We start from the raw sequence: 20,741 nt of genomic DNA, 5'->3' as shown, positions 1-20,741 counted from the left end.
TTTTGCGGATCCGATCCATCTATCAGTGCATCCGTAAAAATCATGCGGACATCTGAATGGAGCTTTACAGGGGGGTAATCAATGACAGGGGGGTGATCACCACAGTCATTGATCATGCCCCTGTAAGGCTTCATTCAGACGACCGGATGCGTTTTGCGGATCCGATCCATGTATCAGTGCATCCGTAAAAATCATGCGGACATCTGAATGGAGCTTTACAGGGGGGTAATCAATGACAGGGGGGTGATCAGGGAGTCTATATGGGGTGATCACCACAGTCATTGATCACGCCCCTGTAAGGCTTCATTCAGACGTCCGGATGCGTTTTGCGGATCCGATCCATCTATCAGTGGATCCGTAAAAATCATGCGGACGTCTGAATGGAGCTTTACAGGGGGTTGATCAATGACAGGGGGGTAATCAATGACAGGGGGGTGATCAGGGAGTTTATATGGGGTGATCAGGGGTGATTAGGGGTGATCAGGGGCTAATAAGGGGTTAATAAGTGACGGGGGGGGGTAGTGTAGTGTAGTGGTGCTTGGTGCTACTTTACTGAGCTACCTGTGTCCTCTGGTGGTCGATCCAAACAAAGGGGACCACCAGAGGACCAGGTAGCAGGTATATTAGACGCTGTTATCAAAACAGCGTCTAATATACCTGTTAGGGGTTAAAAAAAACACATCTCCAGCCTGCCAGCGAACGATCGCCGCTGGCAGGCTGGAGATCAACTCTCTTACCTTTCGTTCCTGTGAGCGCGCGCGCCTGTGTGCGCGCGTTCACAGGAAGTCTCGCGTCTCGCGAGATGACGCGTATATGCGTGACTGTGCGCAGCGCTGCCACCTCCGGAACGCGATCCTGCGTTAGGCGGTCCGGAGGTGGTTAAGGCACTCCCCTTACCTGGCTCCTGTACCGTCCGAGGTCTGAACTGCTTGACCCTCCCACCACTCCACTTATTCACACTCATTCCTTTCCATATCTTTTCCTTGGGTAGGCCCTCTTCTTTCTCAGGCCTACCTCATCCTCGGTTTCGGCACACTACAACCGACTACGTTCATTACCCTATTTCCTAGGGTTCCTCACTGTACTATTGTAAGCGCCTCACACAAATAAATAAATATATATATATATATATATATATATATAAAGAAAAAAAACACCGTAGCACTTTCAGTAGGTGAAAAAATGTGGGATCCTTTCTTCACCCGTGCAACGTTTCGGTCCACTTGCTGGGACCATTTTCAAGCAATACATCTCAGTACAAAGTGCATATTTATAAGAGTGCAAAATATTAGCATACATATTTATCAATTAAATATTCATAATCAAAGCATCTTGAAAAAAACATATACATTGAAAATATATTATACTGTGTAATTCATAATATTGTGCACATAGACATATATATGAAAAGATGTCAGTGTACTTCAGCATTGAAAAAAACTGCATAATTAATAATTAGAAGTAATTAATCTACACCTGTGTGCTGAGTGACAGGCCATGGATGGGGTCGGAAACGCTCACCTGCCGGTAAACTTAGCGTGATGAACTTGGACTTAGAGAATATGGCGTCCCGGATATCAAACTGTGCATGACAATGACATCATTCATAGTACTCAGGTGACTGATCGGTCACATGAGCGGAGAGCGGAGAATCGTGCAAAAAGTTAATATAGTAACAAAATGAAATAACCAGTTCATCACCCTAGTTTACCGGCAGGTGAGCGTTTCCGATCCCCATCCATGGCCAATCACTGAGCACACAGTATGTATATTTAATTGATACATATGTATGCATTTACACTAGACTATGGACTGACTGCAGCATTTACACTAGACTATGGACTGACTGACTGCAGCATTCACACTAGACTGTGGACTGACTGCAGCCTTTACACTAGACTATGGACTGACTGACTGCAGCATTTACACTAGACTGTGGACTGACGGACTGCAGCATTTACACTAGACTATGGACTGACTGACTGCAGCATTTACACTAGACTGTGGACTGACTGCAGCCTTTACACTAGACTATGGACTGACTGACTGCAGCATTTACACTAGACTGTGGACTGACGGACTGCAGCATTTACACTAGACTATGGACTGACTCACTGCAGCATTTACACTAGACTATGGACTGACTGACTGCAGCATTTATACTAGACTATGGACTGACTGACTGACTGCAGCATTTACACTAGACTATGGACTGACTGACTGCAGCATTTATACTAGACTATGGACCGACTGACTGCAGCATTTAAACCAGACTGTGGGCTGACTACCAAGATGGACATAGAACAACTATAGCAGGTGGACGTTAAGATGTGTGGCAGCAGCTGGTAGGCATGCAGCTCAGGGAGACCTTCATTCCCCCAGCTACATAAAAAATGTAAATTATGTTATGTAATTTAAATTATGAGGGACCCCCACATTTTTTATTATTTTTTTGTAAATTCTTTATTTTCAGAGTTTTTCAAAACAAACAATGACCATTTGGCCATATATAGTAGTATACAAAGTTGATATCACAGGTCATATACATTACATATATTAACTATTTGACGTATCTTTATAGATCCATAAGTAATATCATGCGGTATAGCAATGATCTCAGTCCCCTATATGACTCCTAGAGGTGTTAAGTAAAGACCTAATAATTGCATAGCAAAGTATATCAAAGTATCAAGGGGGACCATGGTTGTCTGGACCATATGCCATTTATACATAAAAAAGATAAGATAGAAAAAGATATTGAAAAAGAAAGAAAGGGGGAGAGAGGAGATAGAAGGAGAAGAAAGATGAAGAAGAGGAGGGGGGGTGGAGGGGGGGGATAGATAGTAAGCGAGGTTTATGCTATTTCAGTGCTCAGTAGAACTGTGTATGAGTTGAGGAACTAAGGAACTAAGCTCAAGATCTAGATCAGGGTGTCGGTTAGATGACTCTAGCTCATCAGTGGTTTGTTATGATATGGGGTTATCAGCTAATTTCACATCACTGCCCATCATTCCATGACCTCCAAGGGTGCCAGGTTTTTTTGACCACCATATTATTTGTATTTATCTAGTGACCAGTGTGGTTTGAATTCTCGCTTCTTATTATCCTTTGAACTCATCTCAAAACACTCTCTTTTAGGCCTCATGCACACGACCGTTGTTGTGTTCCGTGTCCGTTGTTCCGTTTTCCGTGATTTTCTGCGGACCCATTGACTTTCAATGGGTCCGTTGAAAGCTCGGCTAATGCACCGTTTGTCATCTGCGTCCGTGATCCGTGTTTCCAGTCCGTCAAAAAAATACGACCTGTCCTATTTTTTTCACGGACAACAGTGCGCGGACCCATTCAAGTCAATGGGTCAGTGAAAAAACACGGAGGCACACAAGATTGTCATCCGTGTCCGCATCCGTTTTTTTCCTATCATTTCCTATCATTTGCATGGCAAACATGTCTGGTGATCCTCCAAAAATAAAGGAATACACACGGAAACAAAAACGGAAACAGATCACGGAACAACGGAAGCACATTTTGCGGAACGGAACACAACAACGGTCGTGTGCATGAGGCCTTAGATAGATTTATGAAGCAGAAATCCAAGATTCGGGTGCATTAGTATCGCAGATTAGGCCAATGTAAAGTTGGTCTTAGACCAAGACTTTGGTGGGCAGAATTTTGGTGCATTGGCGCTGATTTTTGGGAAATAAGGCTAAAAGCTGAATCAACAAACAGGTGGTATAAAGTAAGTAGGCAGAGTAATGATGCCCCAGGTTTATTATCCAGCATTGGTCAGTGTGAATGTCTGTCTAAATTTACTATGTTCACAAATGGGAAAGAATTACAAATACTAATTCAAATCACTGACTGTGTGGAGGTGGCCTAATGGAGACTTTGAATGGAGTTAGGCTTGCAGTCTGTCAAGTAAACCACCCGCTGGCAAAAGTGCTGCTTATTTTGCATGATAAGGCCTATTGCACACGGACGTTTTTTTTTCCCGTTTACTGGACGTTTTTGCGTTCCGTATACGGTCCGTATATGGAACCATTCATTTCAATGGGTCCGCAAAAAAAACGGAATGTACTCCGTATGCATTCCGTTTCCGTATTTCCGTTTTTCCGTTCCGTTTTAACATAGAACATGTCCTATTATTGCCCGCAAATCACAGTCCGTGGCTCCATTCAAGTCAATGGGTCCGCAAAAAAACGGAACACATACGGAAATGCATCCGTATGTCTTCCGTTTCCGTTCCGTTTTTTGCTGAACCATCTATTGAAAATGTTATGCCCAGCCCAATTTTATCTATGTAATTACTGTATACTGTATATGCCATACGGAAAAACGGAACGGAAAAACGGAACAGAAACGGAAACACAACAGAAAAAAAAAACGGAACAACGGATCCGTGAAAAACGGATCGCAAAACACTGAAAAAGCCATACGGTCGTGTGCAATAGGCCTAAGATGGGCGAATTGTCGAATAGCTTGCTATGTGGATTTTTATAACAGGAGCATCAGTAGCTTCTACCCTACGTCACATGGGGGAAATACAGCAGAGAGCCAGTTTTCCTTTACACTAGTTTTGATAAATTTCCCCCAATGACGCACTGGAACTTAGGGACCTCCAACTTTCGTTCTTGACTGAGTTGTTAAGCAGTGCGCACGTCTGGCTCTCTGCCTTATTTCCCCCCATGTGATGTAGTCCAGAAGCTACTGATGTTCCTGTTATCAAAATCCACATAGCAAACCATTAAACAATTCACCTATCTTAGCAAAATAAGCAGCACTTTTGCCAGCGGGTGGTTTACTTGACAGACTGCAAGCTCAACCGCTTCAAAGTCTCCATAAGGAGTCTAGGACTGCAGACCAAAACTGTGAAGTCACTACACCGTTGTTGGGTTTTAATTATACATGCTGTTTTATTGCAAAAAAAATAAAATCAAAGCTGCATTACTTATGGCACAAGTAAATACATCCTAAGGCTACATGCACATGAACGTATTTTGTTTCCATGTCCGTTCCATTTTTTTGGCGGATAGGATGCGGACCCATTCAGTGTCCGCATCAGTATGTCCGTTCCGTAGCCCTGCAAATAAAAATAGTACATGTCCTATTCTTGTCCGTTTTAGGCATTGTTACAATGGATCCGCCCAAAAAAAAACGGATGGCATACGGATGTCATCCGTTTTTTTTGTGGATCCGCAATTTGCGGACCGCAAAACACATACGGTCGTGTGTATGTAGCCTAAGGGTGCTGCAATTTTGATGTGTGAGGTTGACTGCATGTAGTTAGTTACTGCATCAAAAAAAACATGCATTCACAGTGTAGTTATAGAATTTCGTAGATTTAGCACCTAATCAGACAGTGTTGTTCCGCATAGCAGAAATCATCTAAATAATTTCATCAATTGTAGCTGCCACGTTTAGTCAGCTTCAGTGCCGCAGATCCTATTGCAGCTTAGCCTCATCAAACTGCAAATGGACATCTGCCGCTGCATCTGTTAGGACACAGCACCAAGAATGGGCCCTAAATCTTGGGCAATAGGGAAGATTTACTAATCCTATTTACAATGTAGACAGCATATAGTGAGTCTAAACGTATCAAATTTATAAGTGGCTCACGCTGCATGTTAAATTTGGTGCATGGATAGACTCCATTTAATTAATCAATCAACAAATATGAGTACTACTATGTTCCTTTTAAAAAATATTATCTTTTGTTAAACATGATTTTCAAATTTACATCTTTTCATGGTTGTGGTAGGGATTCAAATATAAAATATATTGCACCATAATAAATATTCAGTACAAAAAAGAAAACTACTTTGAATATGATGGTCAATTACATATGTGCCCTGTCTGGCCTCATGCACACGACCGTTGTGTGCATCCGTGGCCGTTGTTCCGTTTTCCGTGAATTTCTGCAGACCCATTGGCTTTCAATGGGTCTGTTGAAAACTCGGTAAATGCACCGTTGTTCATCCGCGGCCGTGATCCGTGTTTCCTGTCCGTCAAAAAAATATGACCTGTCCTATTTTTTTGACGGACAACGGTTTACGGACCCACACAAGATTGACATCCGCGTCCGTGGTCCGTGGCCGTAGGCTACTTTCACACAGAGGATCCGCAGATCCGTCTGCATAAAAGCTTCGTGAAAACTCAGATCCGACAGTATATTCTAACACAGAGGCGTTCCCATAGTGATGGGGACGCTTCAAGTTAGAATATACTAAGAACTTTGTACATGACTGCCCCCTGCTGCCTGGCAGCACCCGATCTCTTACAGGGGGCTGTGATCCGCACAATTAACCCCTCAGGTGCCGCACCTGAGGGGTTAATTGTGCGTATCATAGTTCCCTGTAAGAGATCAGGGGCTGCCAGGCAGGAGGGGGAACACCCCCCTCCCTCCCCTGTATTACATTCATTGGTGGCCAGTGCGGCCTCCCCTCCCCCCCCTCCTAATTTAAATCCCCCCTCCCTTGGTTAGTTTAATAGCGGTGTGCAACCAGCGCAGGATAAATGTCTGCATTTATCCTGCATATAAATGTATATATATTGTTTGATACCTCCATTTGCAATATAACCAGAAAAAACCTAACATGAGCAAAAGCTGTTCCCTTAGACAAAATACAGTCAAAAACAAATATTGACTCAACATCATATCTTCTTAAATATCTCTGTGTCTCACGATCTACACACCGCGCACGTCTGACCTGGACATTTAAAATCTTCACTAAAAAAATATATGTATATTTTACCTGTTTATAAGCTTATGCTGTTGCTATATGTACATATATCTCAGCAAGCATGCGCTAACTTCTGTATGGCCTTTAAGTCTGGGCCGGCACCAGCTGTAGATGCCCATCATTGGTGGCAGCGGAGAGTTCCGATCGGAGTCCCAGTTTAATCGCTGGGACTCCGATCGGTAACCATGGCAACCAGGATGCTACTGCAGTCCTGGCTGCCATGGTTACTTAGCAATTTTAGAAGCATTATACTTACCTGCGATGTCTGTGACCGGCCGGGCGCTCCTCCTACTGGTAAGTGAAAGGTCTGTGCTATAAGCAATGCGCCGCAATATATTTGAATCCCTACCAGAATCATGAAACAATGTAAATTTTTAAATCATGTTTAATAAAAGATAATTTTTTAAAAGGAACATAGTAGTATTCACATTTTTTATTGATAAATTTAACTTTATACCAACTACTATCAGAAAGAACACGGCTTCGCACGGGTATGTTTCATCTATTTAATTTAATGTTTGTGTGTGACGTTAAAAGATATTGACAGTATCTCCTACAACATATAGTGACATCTACAGTACCCCACCCCTTAACAGTGACCTCCACATCCCCCCACCCCTTAACACTGAACCCCCACAGTGCCCCGCCTCCTTAAAATGGGATCTTCACAGCAGCCCACTCCCTTAACTTTGACCAGTCCCCTTAACTGTGACTTCCACCATTCCCGGCCCCCTTAACAGATACCTCCACAGCGATTGCCCCTTTAACAGAGACTGCCACAGTACCCCGCTCCCTTTACAGTGACCTCCACTGTACCCCACTCCCTTAATAATGACCTCACAGTACCCCGCTGCCCCTTTAATAGTGGCCTCCACAGTCCCCTCCTCCTTAACAGTGACCTCCTCAGTGCCCGCCTATTTAACAATAAACTTCACAGCGGCCTGCTCCCTTAACAGTAAGATTCACAGCTCCTGCCCCTTTAACAGTGACCTCCACAGCGGTCGGCCCATTATTTGTGACCTCCACTGTACCCTGTCTCGCTAACAATGATTTCCACATAACCCGCCCCCTTAACAGTGATCTCCACAGAGCTCCATTCCCTTAAAATGTTACCTCCACAACACCCCGCCCCTTAACACTGACCTCCATAGCGGACCGTCCCCTTAACTGTTACCTCCCTGTCCCCTTAACAGAGTCCTCCACAGGGCCTGCCCCTTTAACAGTGACCTCCACAGCATCCCGCCCCCTTAACAGTAACCTCCAAAGCGGCCCACCCCTTTATTAGTGACCTCCACAGTACCCCATTTCTTTAATAGTGATTTCCACAACACCCTTAACAGTGACCTCTACAGCAATATGCCCCTTAACACTGACCTCCATAGCGGTAAAACTGTGTATATGTGGAGACTAAGTGCCTGAGAGCTTCTATTGACTGATAAGGGTCATGTGACCGTATGTATGGCAGTTGGGATATGAGGAGAAAGATCTGCAGGCTTCTATTGACTAAGGTCATGTGATGGTGCCATATTTGCATTTTTTGGGAATATCTCAGGAACGGTTCCTTTAGCGGACATACATACATACATACATACATACACAGCCTTATATATTAGATTTGGCTTACTTTGCCCCAAAATGTTGGCTCATATTGTCCCATTTTTAAAAAGCTATCAACACTCAGAGGGCTTTTTTTTTAACTATTGCATTTTACTCATTGTGGGCTAAAAATCGTTTTTCCAATTGGTATTGGATTTTTTTTGTGTTAGGCCTCTTTCACACGACCGTTTTTTTTCCGTTTACGGGCCGTTTTTTGAGTTCTGTATACGGTCCATATACGGAACCATTCATTTTAATGGTTCCACAAAAAAAACTGAATGTTCTCAGTATGCATTCCGTTTCCGTATTTCCGTTTTTCGGTTCCGTTGAAAGATAGAACATGTCCTATTATTGCCCGCAAATCACGTTCCATGGCTCCATTCAGGTCAATGGGTCCGCAAAAAAAACAGAACACATACGGAAATGCATCTGTATGTCTTCCGTATCCGTTCCGTTTTTGCTGAACCATCTATTGAAAATGTTATGCCCAGCCCAATTTTTTCTATGTAATTACTGTATATGCCATGCGGAAAAACGGAACGGAAACGGAAACACAGCGGAAACAAAAAACTGAACAACGGATTCGTTTAAAACGAATTGCAAAACACTGAAAAAGCCATATGGTCGTGTGAAAGAGGCCTTACAGGATTATGTTTCAGTCTGCTTCAGTTTGCTCTGTACCCCTTATTTCTGAATTCCTGATAGTTGATCGATACTTATTTAAGGTATCATGCAGATGACTATATTCGCTTAGTGGTAAGCAAACTGTGGATCCCCAAAATATGGATACTTTCTGTGTACCATACACATTTGTTTTTGTGGATCCATTGACTTCAGTGGGTCTGCGGACCAGAATAGGACAAATTCAATAATTTGCAGATGTGCTGTCTGCATCCGTATGTCCCTTATGCAAATTATAGAACATGTCCTATTCATGTCTACAACATGTGGTCCATGGACCCATTGAAGTCAATTGATCTACACAAAAATGCAGATGGCACGCGGACGGTATCCTTATTTTGCAGAGCTGCAGTTTGCAGACCACAAAAGGGATATGGTTGTGCGCATAAGGCTATATTCTTATCAGTGTGATACGAACTTAAAGGTGTAATCCCAGCTTAGAAAATGGGGGCATATCGCTAGGATATGCCCCCATTGTATGATAGGGACCTCGGGGACCCGCACCTACAAGGAGAACGGAGCGGAGAAAGTTGAGAAGGGCGCATGCGCAACCACCCTCCATTCATTTGTATGGAGCCGCCGAAAATAGTCGAGTGCTGGCGTGGTGCGCTCCCATTCACTTCAATGGGAGAGGCGGGGAGCTGCGCCTGGTGGTGGACGGACCCCGGGAAACCCAGGGTCCTCCAGCCACAACTCTCCCCGGCTCCGTTCTCCTTGTAGGTGCGGGTCCCAGAGGTGGGACCCACACCTATCAGACAATGGGGGCATATCCTAGCGATATGCCCCCATTGTCTAAGATGGGATAACCCCTTTAACTATAGAGAGTGTTTGTGAGCTGTTCAGAGATGAGGTCTACAGAGCAGGCCATCATCTGACAGAACCTAAGTGTAAGGCCTCATGCACAAGACCGTTGTTTTATTCAGTGTCCGTTGTGCCGTTTTTCGTGATTTTCTGCGGACCCATTGACTTTCAATGGGTCTGTTGAAAACTCGGCTAATGCACCGTTTGTCATCCACGTCCATGATCCGTGGTTCCAGTCCGTCCAAAAAATATAACCTGTCCTATTATTTTTGCGGAAAAAGGTTTGCGGACCTATTCAAGTCAATGGGACCGCTAAAAAACACGGAGGCACACAAGATTGTCATCTGCGTCCGTTTTTCCTGTCATTTGCATGGCAAACCTGTCTTAGATTTTTTTTTACTTTCCTTCATGTCTGGTGATCCTCCAAAAATAAAGGAAGACACACGGAAACGGATCACGGAACAACGGAACCCCATTTTTGGAACGGAACACAACAACGGTCGTGTGCATGAGGCCTTAGGGTGGTATTACGCTATCCTGATGTATTTGCAGTGTAAGTGCCGATGGATGATAAAACATCCATCAGCGCTCGTTTGTACTGGCCTGATCACACAGGCCAATGCAAATAGAATGCAGTAGTAACAATTCGTTCCTCCCTCATTCTGCTCAACTCAGAAGGGATGTGCTGCAGATAATCCGGCATCTTTCATCCTGATGAACGATGACCATCAGTCGATGTATGAGCATTTGCTTATTAATCGGCTGATTGACTGTTCCATCATACGAGCCAATTTTCAGGAACAAGTGTTGTTATGAATGCTTGTCCCCAATAATTGGCCAAATTATTCTGCAGTATACAGTAATAGGGGCTTTAAACAGTAAATTACAGTCTGCAAATAGACTGAAAGTTGACCCTGCAGTTAGAGATGAGCAAAGTTCTTGAAAAATCAATTCAGCTGCTTTGCTGAATAAAAAAAAAAATATTTGCTTCATCACGAATTACGTCACCACGAAGCGCATTTCTATGTAAGTAGTGGGCATAATTACAGGGAATGGCGCTTGTGCCGCCCCCATCATTGAACCCCTCAGATGCTGCGTTCATCTCTGATCGCGGCATCTGACATTAATATTAAGGCCTTTCAGGGGTCAATAATAAAATATATATATATATATATATATATATATATATATTAAATCATACTTACCTTATACATTTGAGCGGGAAGAGGCCATCTTGCTTGAAGATCCAGAGTGAAATCTCGTGCTGTGCTGCGCGGTGAAGTCATACGTCACCACACACAAGATTTTGCGCGGGATCTTCAAGCAAGATGGCCTCTTCATGCTCAAATGGATAAGGTAAGTATGATTTTTATTTTTATTTTTACTGTCATTTCAGGGAAAATTGATTTGTTACCATGAAGCAAGAGGAAATTTGGCTTTGCAGCACTGAACACTACCTGTAAAAAAAATCACAAAGACCAATTGGAAAAAAATATTTTTATCCCAAAAGGAGTAAAATGCAGTTTTTTCCTTCTGCTAAACCACACCTCCATATCAAGCTGAAAAGTTGAAACAGGTGTGCTAGAGGCAGTGGATTATTATGTTTTGCACATTCGCTTCATGAATAGATCCAAAATTTTAAGCAACGTTATTCGCCAGAAATGCAACAAATTTTGACACAGTTTCAAATGAAGTGTAGGTGCAATCACATTAGTAAAAATTTCTCAAATGAATGTGATAATATGAATCCTCACGTGTTGTACACCACAGTAGCTTCCAGCAAGCACAGAGAAAAAGTTGTATGAAATTAGGATATTGTCTACATTATTAATTTACAGTAAATGTAATTATCTGTTAATTAGCTTAATTGTTTTTTAATAATGCACACCCTAAATTATAGTCATAAAAATGAAACCAGCCATAAACTGTGAAAAATAACATGGAATATAAATTTGTCCACAAGAGGGTGCTAGCACCCTGAAAAGAAATGGAGAGAATTTTGCTTGAACATTTTCTCCAAGTATAACATCAAGGACAAACTGACATTTAACAGGAAGTACAGAGACTGGACTGCAGAAGACTGGTTAATGTTATTTACTTTGTTAAAGCCCCCTTCTGATGGGCTCACTCACAATTTTGCCTAAGAACACTGCCATAAATAAAGAATGGTATCAAAACATCCGCGAAGAACAACTTCTCTCAATGATCCAGGAGAAATTTCTCTAGCATGATGGAGCAACATGTCACAAAGCAAAAGTGATAACTAAGGCTACATGCACACGACAGTGAAAAGAAAGTCAGTTAAAAACTGACACACTCAGTTTTTCATGACCATTTTGCATCAGTGTGTGCATCCATTTTCTGTCCACGTGTCTGTTTTTAGTGTCCGATTTGCATCAGTTTTTCAAAAAAATTGATGAATTTGATTGGCAGTTATTTCTAGACCCACCCTTCTCAGAACACCCACAGGATGGTAGGATGATAAAAATGCCCCCTATTTTGGCCCCAGCTAAAATAATGTCTCCCATGGTGTAAATAATTTTTTATAGTGCCCCCAGTTTTAATAATGCCCCCATGTAGGCCCCCAGCTAAAATTATGTCCCCCATAGTGTAGGAATTTTTTACTGTCCCCAGTTTTAATGGCACACCAATGATTTTTTTTTGTTGATTTTACAAAAAACTAACAAAAAACTAACCTTATCCACTTGCTCGTGCTGCAGCAGTCTCTTCTCTCTTCACTGAACAGGACCTGCCGAAAGACCTGCGATGTGCGCGATTATGTCACTGAGCGCTCCCACGTGGTTACGTCACCATGCATATCGCAGGTCCTTCGGCAGGTCCTGCTCAATGAAGATAGAAGAGACTGGCGCAGCGTGAACAAGTGGATGAGGTGAGGTTTTTTTTTTTAACCCCTAAATGGCCATATAGATAAAGTGTACCCGTTTTTAACGGCCGTTAGACATGTGTAATCCTGTCAATCGGCCGTTAAAAACGGTTCCATTGATTTCATTGGTGCTAAAAATGGCAGTGTGATGGCCATTACCTAAACAGACGTCACACGGCCATTATTCACTGTCATGTGCATAAGGCCTCAAGTTGCATGCACACAACAGTGAATAATGGCCATGTGACGGCCGTTTAAGTAACGCAGCCATTTTTAGCACCAATGAAAGTCTATGGGGCTATTCACATGGCCATTCTTTTGAAATCAATGGGACCGTTTTTAACGTCCGACTGACAGGAGTGCACCCATATAACGGCCGTTAAAAACGGTACACTTTATCTATATGGCCATTTAGGGGTTAAAAAAAAACCTCACTTCATCCACTTGCTCGCGCTGCGGCAGTCTCTTCTATCTTTATTGAGCAGGACCTGCCAAAGGACCTGTGATATGCGTGGTGACGTCATCGCGCACATCGCAGGTCTTTCTGCAGTTCCTGTTCAGTGAAAAGAGAAGAGACTGCTGCAGCGCGAGCAAGTGGATAAGGTGAGTTTTTTTTTCTTTTGTAAAAAACTGCGGTGGGCCATTATGGGGGCATTATTTAAACCATGGGGGAAATTATTTAAGATGGGGCCCTACATTGAGGCCATTCTTAAAGCTGGGGACATTTAAAAAAATATTTCTATACTATGGGGGACATTATTTAAGATGGGGGGCTACATAGGGGACATTATTAAATCTGGGGACAGTAACAAGAAAAAAATTCTACACTATGGGGGGACATTATTTTACCAGGGGCCTACATGGTGGCATTATTAAAGCTGGGGGCAGCAAAAAATAAATAAATTCCTACACTATGGGGGACATTATTTTAGTTGGGGGCCTACCATCCTGTGGGTGTTCTCAGAAGGGTGGGAGTAGAAATAACTGCCAAATTCATCCATTTTTTATATCTGTTTTTAACGGACATGAAAAACTAATGCAAAATGGGTGCAAAACAGACATTAAACGGACACACGGCCAGAAAATGGATGCACACACTGAGGCAAAATGGCCATGAAAAACTGACAGTGTGACAGCTTTAGTGTCTGTGTGAACAAAGTATTGAAATTTTGGCTAGATCTCAATCTCATAGAAAACCTGTGATCAATACTCAAAAAGCGGAAGGACAAATATAAACACTGAAATTGTGAAAAACTCCAAGTACTCATTAGGCAATAATCGGTCGACATGTGTCAGGATTTCGCCCAGAAGCTTATATTCAGTATGCTATGGTGAATTAGAGAAATCTTGAAAAAGAAGGGTTAAACTGTAAATATTGAGTCTTTACATAAATTTAATGGATTTGTCAATAAAAGTTAACCTGTTTAACATTTCTAGTCTATGGGCAGTTGGGACTTATCTCTAATCGGACGTTTTAAAGGGAACCTGTCACCAGGATTTTGTGCACAGAGCTGGGGACATGGGCTGCACATGCGCAGTGTCGGCATCATGTTCATTCCCTGTGCTGGCATCAGCACAGGGAACGAACTACGCATGCGCTAGCTCGCGCATCGCGAGATTTCGGCGCTCCAGCTCTGTGACGTCAGCCAGCAAGGAGGAGATTCGGAGGACGCGGGGGGGTGCTGGGCTCCTTTCCGCTTGACTCATCTCCAGACACAGGATTCATATCAGGTCATTTGCATATTGATCAAAAAGGTTTTTTAACACAATAAAAGAGCAGAGAGCTGTGGGGACTGGGTATTGCAGATGTGCTAGCGGCCATCTAGCAGCCCATGTCCCCAGCTCTATGCACAAAATCCTGGTGACAGGTTCCCTTTAAACCCGCTGATCAGAGATCACATCTGCACATTAATCTATAGTCAGCAGGGCTCCCTATAGAGAATGCAGGGACGGAAGAAAAGTGTAAAATATTAATATTTTTTAAAGTGTTTTATAAAAAAAAGAAGTTTGAAGTGTACAAAAAAGCCCCTCTCCCCTCATCAAGCAATTCATCATTATACAAAATTGAAAAACTTTTATAAAAATAGACATATGGTATTTGGTGTCGCCACGTCTGTAATGAGCAGCTTTATAAAAATATCTCATGATCTACCTTGTCTGGTGAGGGCCATAAAAAATTTCACTTCCCAAAAAACATAATACCAAGTAATCAAAAGTTGTATGTACCCCATAATGGTACCTGTAACGGAACGCCTAGCACCCCGACCGGGTACTTCCGTCGATAGCTGCTCCTAGTGCTTCCAGAGGACTCCAAGCACTCCACTCGACACCGTCAGCACTGCAGACCCCACGAACCGCCAAAGCTTGGTGGAGGTCTCGCCGTCTCCTACCCACCCTGGACCTACGATAAGGCTCCAGGCTCCAGTGGGTGAACCTCTCCTAAATCCAGAGACAGGAACCAGGAGCAAGCTCTTACAAGAGCTTATACTCAGGGGAGTATTATGATATAGCAATCCCCAAGAGTGTAGTTATCCCATGAGCCAAACATGAGCCAAGACTTCATGAAGGTATAAAACAGGAACTCTCTTTATTTTAACACACAAGCATTTTATACACATCTTCCAACAAAGTTACCACCCCAGGGTTTTGTAAAAACAGCCAATAACCACGTACAATACACTCAGACACTCCCACAGAAAATCCTCCCCTCTGTCCGTGATAGAATTACCTCACACTGGGTTGATGCAATCATCACAGACAGACGAATACACAATATCCTCTGTCCTGGAGACAACCAAGAAGTAATTCAATTATCTCTCAGGACAAAGGACATCGCCAATACACACAGAGAGACAATGGAACAGACATCACTTACTCAAACATACAATGTCCTACCCTTTACATTACACATAGACATTTAACACATTCCCAGACAGCTCAAGTCTGAGTGCATATTATTAGGTGAATGGCACTCAGACAACATGAATACAAGAACATGAGCTAACTGGGTGCCCTCACATAACATACAATACAATTACACAGACAGATGGTTCTGTCACACATCTCAAAACCCCACATGTCCCCATATGGCTTGGATCTGAGCGCTCAGATGCCACAAACATAGTCAAATCGCCATGGGGTTTAAGTTTTGCATGGGCTGATGAGAGGGCCCATAATCCTGGGGCAAGAGGCTAGTACCCAGTCCCCTCCAAAACCCAGTGGCGAGGTTGGTTTCGCCACACATCTCCCCCTCCCAGGGAAGACTAACCAGATACCTGACCTCACGGTCAGTACCTGAGTTAGTCTGGCAGTCCAACCACATCCCAATACTGGACCTGTTGAATTTTGTATGTCCCCAGCTGTTGAGTGGGCATCTGCGACTCCTTGCTCCCTTGTGGTTCTCTAGCTTGGAGCTGTAGGTACTTGGTGGGCAGAGGCCGACTGCGCTCTACCCAGATGCCAGCTCTTCCGCTGGGGTAGCCTGTGGGAAGTCCGGCTCTGGAGCAGAGGATAGGGGAGGGCAGAGGCCGACTGCGCTCTGCCCAGATGCCAGCTCTTCCGCTGGGGTAGACTGTGGGAAGTCCGGCTCTGGAGAAGAGTATAGGGGAGGGCAGAGGCCGACTGCGCTCTGCCCAGATGCCAGCTCTTCCGCTGGGGTAGACTGTGGGAAGTCCGGCTCTGGAGAAGAGGATAGGGGAGGGCAGAGGCCGACTGCGCTCTGCCCAGATGCCAGCTCTTCCGCTGGGGTAGACTGTGGGAAGTCCGGCTCTGGAGAAGAGGATAGAGGAGGGCCGAGGCCAACTGTGTTCTGCTCAGATGCCAGCTCTTCCGCTGGGATGGGGTCAAGGAATCCTACCCCCAGGACCTTGTCGCGGATCACCTGTGGAGAGGAGGGATCGCTTACCTCCTCCTCCTGGCATTCCTGCGGGGTTGGTGGGGACTCTGTACCGGCCGGCCAGCATCCCGGTAGGTCTGGTGCAGAGACTGCGGTCTCATCTGCACCATTGGAGTTAGGGGTGCTGTCCCCCTGTGGTTGGGGAGAGAGACCGGTTGTCTCCTCTCCCTGCAAGGTACACTGCCGCTGGGGAATGGAGACGATGCTCTCCTCTCCCGGCAAAACATACTGCCACTGGGGAGCAGGACCAACTGTCCCTACTCCCTGAAACTCCGACTGCTGTTGGGGATCTGGGCCGACTGCCCTGCATCCCTGTAGAGCCGGTGGAGATATCTCGGTCCCATCTCCACCTGCCATATGGGTTTCCCCCCAGGACCAGTCTATGAGGTCCCCTACCTCTGTAGCTGGTATTGAAGCAGGGGATACTTCAGTCGGGTCTTCCCAGCTGTAGGGTTGTAGGTCTGGGACTGCCACCCAGCTCTCTGGCAGTGTATATTGGGGCCGAATTGAGCTGAAGAGGTATTGGTAATGTAGTGTACGGGAGCTGTAATGCCCGTCACTACAGAAGGGTCACTTGTGTGCTGTCGTTTCCCCTTATTTATGGGGAGGTTGGTACAAGTCATCTTCATAATGTAATGCTATGTATTTCCCTGTTACTGTGAAATGTGCATGTACAGGCCTGCTAGGGGTGTCATTCCAGCTCCGAGTCACTAGAGGGAGCTAGGGAGCCCTAGGTTATATAAGGCCCAGTCAGGGAGAGGAAAGGGAGACTTTAGACTGAGTTAGAGATCAGACTATGTCTGAGTCAAGTCCAGGCCTGAAGCCTGCAAACCAGGAGAGGGTATTGCAGTCCCTGTAACCGGGTTCCAGATCCAAGGAGAAGGTTCCCCTCCTGAGTTCATACATGCAGAAGCAGGAACACCACCGTTAATCAGCCTGAGGAGACTGGGAAGTTCAGAAGTTTCTAGAGTCAGTGCTGGGAGAGACAGAGGCAAGTCCAGAAAAGCAAGAGGTACTAAAGATAACAGAGGAGGTACTTGATCATTATAAAACCAAGGATATAAGCCAGAGCTAGGGCATTGGGCCTTGGAGAAGAGTTTCTATGTTCCAGGATCAGTCAGGAATAGAGTGCAAGCCGCCTGTACTACAAATCCTGTGTCTAACACTCTGAATGTCACCTTGCTATATATATTGCCTGCATCAAATGTACTGCAACCAACTGTCTGCAAAGGAACTGCGCTTCCATCTATGTCCATGCATGATGACTACTAAAGTTTGAGTACTGTTTTAACATCACGTGGTTCCTCAGTTATTCCTGCTATCAGCAAACGGCGTGCCACCGTTTAATTGGCACTGGCGTCACGAACATTACTTATCATCACCTGCCCTTGCAGATAGTCAGCTGTCTCAGGTTAGTGTCACAATTGCACTACAACACCCAGGAACATTTCTACACCTAACTTGAGTACGCTGCACCTCTCTTTTGGCGTCACGAACAGGATACGCACGCTTTCTAGTGCAAGAAGCGTGAACAAATTGCCTGTTTATTTAAAGTGGACTTTGTGGACTGAAAAACATACCAAAAGTGTCCCTAAAAACCTCCAAAAAGCGCTGTGCAATGTTGCGCTATTAAGAGGAAGTAAATCGCCACATCGGAGTGTGGTTTTATGGACTTTTTACCATCCTGCTTGCTGTCAGTGAATAGACAGCGTTTCTTGCTAAAAGATGGCCGCTGAGCTTGCTGAATTTACTGCTGCGTCATCTTCATCCCGAAAAGGCGGGAAAAGTTGGCGCCTTTTTACTGAAAAAGCGGGAAAAGGTTCAAGGTCAGGCGCCACAGCCTGTCTGGATATTTGCATGTCTGCCAGCATGGACTCCGCCTTCCACATACTGGAATACCTGGGGGGCGGCCTCCCAGTGCAATGGGAGGATCTGGCTGAACTTATTGGCGCCACCCTGTCGCTCTCCAGAGAAGGATCGAGCATGTTGGAGAGTGAGGACTGCTTTGCTGCGACGTCCGCGCCTGAGCTACCAAAAATGACTGATACCGGTGTAGAGCCAGAGGACGCTCCACCGGCCTACTCTCCGGGATCGGAGAGACCCGCCTGCCCGCCACCGAGGAAAGAAACAGAGCCCTGCTATGGCTCTTGGAGAGACTTTTTTCAGCCCTCTTTCAAGTGGTCCGCGTTAATGGCAGAGATCCGGGAGGCCGCTATAAAGAGGAATACCAAAACTAAAATTTACTATGAAGAACTAACCAAGACTATTCACGAGCGCCACACCAGTACCCAACCCCGCCTGGAAAGGAGAAAGGGGTTGGTGGTGTCCTTTGACAAAACCCGTGGCTACGGGTTCATACAAGACTACCTAACTGGCAGAGACTTATACGTCAACAGGAGATCTGTCAAGAGAGACTACCTCCCTTCGTATCAGCATAGCCTCCGCGAAGGAGAGGAGGTGGAGTACACCCCTGCCGAGAGTCTGCGAGGCCCATATGCAACTGCCTTGACCCGTCCCAGGAGGGAACCGGAGGACTGGGAGGCAGAAGAGGATTATTCTGGCTGCGAGCGGGAACCTGAACGCTCTCCAGAACTGGCCCATCACGCCTTCCAAGAGCGGGGCTCTTTCATTGGCCCTAACGTGTTTTGGCAGCCAACCGTGTTGGAAAGATGGGTGAGTCCCTATCCGTCCCCCGAGCTGCCTCGCCGGGAGAAGACAATACAGGACTTGGAAAATCTCAAGGGACTCCGTGTTACCCTGGAGAATATCCGGAAGGGTAGGAGACCCGATGCTCCACCGGAGCCTGCCGCGGCCGCGTCCGACGCATCGTTGACTGTACCTGCGCCGGCGGCGCCAGCAGAGGACAGCGATTCCGACACGGAAAGCATCGGTGACCAGATCGTCCGGCTGGAGGAAAAGTTGCGGGAGCTGCGCAAGATTGCCACCGCCAGGATCCAGACGCCGCCCGAGAAGGACGAGGTAAGGGTGCCTGTCACCACCCGTAAACCACCTTCTACTAATATGGCTCCGTCAAGGCCCCAAAGAAGACCCACTATTGCTGTGAATGGCTGCACAGAGCCCACCGGACCGCTTCCGGCGGCGGTACCAAGTCCACCCCAGCCTACTATAATTATGCCGGGACCGGTACGGTCCACCAGCGTGTTTACCCCTAGGCCTATGGGGCCAATTCCTATTAGGGGTCCCTTCACTTTGCAGCTGCCCCCTGACACCGTGATGTGGGCACATCCTCCTGTAGAGGACTACTACAGGCTGTATTTGCCGGCAGAGCCGGGTGATTATGACATGCCTCTGTGAATCAGCCTGCTAGGCCTTTGATTTATTTTGCCAAAGAATGATGTTGAGAACTTAACCCTGCCAGGACAGGAGTCCTATGTTTCCTGGTCTTTTGTTGCTGCTGCCAGTTCATCCACGGCTCAGTGGTAGGTGTCAACCACTGAAATATTAAAGTCAACAAAGCCAAGTTTGTTTCCAGGACCTCCTGCCTGCTTTTGCTATCCCACACCACGTTGTGCCGGTTCGGTTGTTGCACCTTTTACCCTTAACCCCCTTTTCAGGTTGATCAGGGGTATTACGGCACTTGTTTTATGTTATGCAATTTGATTGTGCAACTTGATATTAAGGAACCGTGCCCAGAGATAGACTCAAAAGAACCTGAGCCTCTGAGATTTTTGCTCTTTTAAAAGGAATGTGCCCAGAGAAAGACTCCACCGCACGAGAGCCTCTGTGATTTACAAGAAAGATACCTGGGTACGGACTCATATTTGTTCTTTGAGCCTCCAAGAACTTTTATACTGTTTTACCGTTTCTTGCTGTTTTATTAAGGACAATTTGCACATATGGACTATCCTGGTATTAATGTCACGCTGTGCCAGGTCAGCGCCCCAGTTCCATTCACTATCCTGAGAGAAGAGAACGACGCCCCTTGTCACTACCCTTCACCTTTGCCAATTGGACCTGATATGAATGTAAATGCAGATGAATTACGTGTATGTATGCCTGCATGTGTCTTTTTCTATTTCAGGTGAAAATTCCAGTTGGGCGAGCCCTGATGGAGTACGAGGTCGTACTCAGCTTAAAGCAGCTGTGTTCTGCTCAGATGCCAGCTCTTCCGCTGGGATGGGGTCAA

Source organism: Bufo bufo, chromosome 4, assembly GCF_905171765.1.
Source record: "Bufo bufo chromosome 4, aBufBuf1.1, whole genome shotgun sequence".
NCBI lineage: Eukaryota > Metazoa > Chordata > Amphibia > Anura > Bufonidae > Bufo > Bufo bufo.
Note: the sequence above shows the minus strand (reverse complement) of the source record.